This window comes from Temnothorax curvispinosus, unplaced genomic scaffold (genome assembly GCF_003070985.1).
Source record: "Temnothorax curvispinosus isolate PA1 unplaced genomic scaffold, ASM307098v1 QBEX01009448.1, whole genome shotgun sequence".
Taxonomy (NCBI): Eukaryota; Metazoa; Arthropoda; class Insecta; order Hymenoptera; family Formicidae; genus Temnothorax; species Temnothorax curvispinosus.
This window is the reverse complement of record NW_020219228.1, coordinates 391,958-395,377: the sequence shown is the minus strand read 5'-3', so window position 1 is coordinate 395,377 and position 3,420 is coordinate 391,958. Positions and strand designations below refer to the sequence as shown.

The 3,420-nt window shown below is 35.3% G+C and overlaps 1 protein-coding gene across 1 annotated transcript in view; it reads left to right on the top strand.

The window, feature by feature from the left end:
- Positions 1 to 2,535: 2,535 nt before the first annotated feature.
- The window catches only part of LOC112459034 (ankyrin repeat domain-containing protein 50), a 69,178-nt gene continuing 68,293 nt past the window's right edge, over positions 2,536 to 3,420 (top strand). The window contains exon 1 of the mRNA XM_025022922.1: positions 2,536 to 2,580. The gene's annotated coding sequence lies outside the window, so the exon portion shown is untranslated. The remainder of the gene's footprint in view (positions 2,581 to 3,420) is intronic.

Genomic DNA, 3,420 nt, shown 5'->3' with positions numbered 1-3,420 from the left:
CATCCCCCTGTTACCATGATTTACCGAACACTCTGCATGACACAGTACGAAATAGTAATTGGACATGTATTGTAAGCGGTTACTAGCCATGTTGGCGATGTTGGCGGTTAACGAGTAACGTGAAAACATTAACGTTCCAGCCTAATGGTCCTGATTTCGTCGCCATCCGAGACATAATGCGAGTATGCGAGAGAGCCTACGTAAGGGTTGGCTCGCGACTCACTCCCGGTGTAAGAGTCTCTCTACACCCTCTCGATCAATATTCCGTCCAGTGGCGTAGCACCGTTTCTTTTTCGCGTACCTACATTACAATTTCGTTTGCCTCCGAAAATGCGATCCTACGATTATTGAGAACATCGTGACGCGACGACGTGAATGCCAGTCAGCGTTCCAGTTTTACAAATTATCTAATTAGAGATAAATGAGATAACAAAAGGACTGACCGAAGGTACATTCTAAATATTGTAAATAAGCCTCTAATGAAATATAGAGGTTCTTGTTTTGAAATCTCTCGTTTCGTTTTTAAAACACGAAATATTCTTATACGTTGCACACGTAAAATAGTACATTATTATGCCATTATATTATTGCAGTATGCATTAATTTGCATCGCATGGTATTTAAGGATTAAAATGCTATTTTAATTCTTGTTATTTATATAAGATCAATCTTTTGCTATTTGAAGCGCATCTAAGAAATTACATAGGTAGTTCTACTTTAACATCAGATTCTGATTTTACATGAGAATCCTTGTCAATCGTATGAAAGATATAGTCATCAGAGAATTATATAAAACAATGTTTGCTGAAATTCCGATTTTACATGAAAATCCTTGTAAATCGTCTGAAAGATACATAGTCAGAGAATTATATAAAGGCGATGTTTGCTGAAATACGTCAGAAAATGATTAGGTACCCGAGCCCTTTTGATACCTCGTGTAATTTTACATGGAATATGCGAGCCTTTGGAGAATTTTTCGAGTATATTTACACGGCGTAACGCGCGGCACGATTTGTACAAGTTCCGATATTTTCGAGCGAAATTACATTTGCATAAGCCACACAGCCGTTGGGGGCAAATTCGCTATACTGCCAGTCAGGATATTTAATTGGAGAACCGTCACGCAACGCAACTGTCAATGGGGAAAATCTCTCTCCCGATAACGCGATTAAATTTCGCGGCCAATTGCCGTGACGCAAATTGGTGGACGACATATGGCTAAACAGGGATTCTTGATGATTACCGTCCGCCATATATTACAAAGCACGTATACCTATACACACTCCGCATCTTCTGTGCAAACGTAACGCTGCCACGGTCGTGATTAAAGCAGTACGTCATTCTGATTTTAATGAGATTTGCGCAACGGCTATTAGTTAAATTATCGAACGGGTGCGGCACGTTTCGACGGGTTTCTAAATTATCCGGCGATAATCTCGATCGAATAACTTTATGGCGCAATTAATACGAATCGCTTTAGTATTGTTTGCAAGTGCAAGTAATGCACTCTATTTAGGACGAAAATACTTTTTGACTGTATAACATACTCTGGCGTATACGTATCCCGAGGATTTTGTTCCGGAAGTTATTTCGCGCTCTCTCGCGATGGAATTTTACAAATTTTATTTCGCGCGAAGTGTTTTTCAAGTTTCGGAATGTGCAACCGATACCTATACGTGAAACGTACACCTCGCAACAATGGGAAATACAACAAAATAGTAGCTTACGTTGGAGTTTGGCTCTTGATCATTCATATCGATTTCGTATGAGAGAGAATTTTGTTATATAAGCTATACTCTTCTCTCCGAAATAAACTGCGTTAACAATGGTAAAATGCAATAAATTCAGGATTTATACGGCGTATGGATATGCGTTATTCAAAAGCCTGCGTAGACCCGTAAATAGATTATATTGTGTAAATGGATGTGTAACTTTTGAGTATCGTGACATTTTTATGGAATCCATGGACGCGTAATAAAAATTTCATTATCTTCATTTCTGATAGTTGTCGAGCATTCTCCCTATGACACGTGTTGTTTGCTTTTTTCATCGTGCGTGTTTGTGTACGCACACCCTGTGTGATGTAATTCACACAATAAATAGTAACCGACAATGAAACTGAAGATTGGCGCGGGTCCATATTTTTTATCGTGTATTTATCTGATTTCAATTTGCTTCTGTAAAATTATTTTTATTACTGAGGTAGAGTTTGTTTCAACGAAACGTAGAAATATAAACGCGCAATCACCATGCGTTTGATGTGCATACACAAGTTTCATAATAACAGCTTTTCTTCTGCAAGCAGTTATTCCCGGTTAAATATCGCGGGCAGGAAATTGCACGTGCATTTGTTCCGATGAATAAACTAATAAGCTAGTTTAAAATAGAGTGCAATCAGAAGCAGAAGCGGTTAAGATACCATGTAATGCGATAGCTGTATCGATGGTCTTGTTTTCAATTTGTTACAGTGTTCTTCCACCGGAGCATCATATTCGATGGGTTTGGCGCTTGGAATACTCTCCGGAGATCCCTTTCATCGCTGGGAGAATGGGAGGAGATCAGATGCATCATAAAGTAGAGGTGAGATTACATTGGCAAAGATAACATTGCGTCAGAGCGGAGAGGGTATTCCAACGGAAATTGAAGTTGTCAACATTGAACATAGAAAATTATAAATTATCTTTTTAGAAATATTAAATGGAAAACCTTTCTCTTTATACTACGCGATGAATAGAATAGCGCTGTTTTCGTTCGTTCGTTTCGTTCGTTTGATAATGTACGATTTAACTTTAAGAGACATTTATTTAACAATAATGATGAGGAAAATGAATAAGCAATGTTATCTTTTTACAATGCTGTTCTGCTTTTATTGAATATTATGTGATTAATGCATTTTGGCTAAATTTGACTTCGCATTTATTTAGTTATATATATTATATTAAATTAGTTGTTTTATTTCGAGATTTAATTAAAATTTTATTCAATAAAAACATATCAATTTGTACAGTAATGTAGAGGCCCTCCACCACCCCCGCCAACTTTTATCGGCGGTCCTCTTTTCTTTGGATATGTACTTTTTTTATTTATTCTTTTTCTTGTCGTACAATGTACAATATATAACAATGTATATTACAATTTATAATTTTTCAATTTATTTGACATAAAAAAATAGAAAGTATAAGTACAGAATTATAAACAGAATGTACAGAACAAAAAATTTGAATTGAGATATTTACATACATATTTATTATTATGAGATATTACATTTATTGTGATATATTACATTTATATAAAATATATTACAAAAAATTTGCTTTTGAAATAATTACATTTATATAAAATACAATAAATTTATATAAAATACATTGCACATAATTTACACTTTTGACATATTTTTATATTATAAATCCATACATTTGA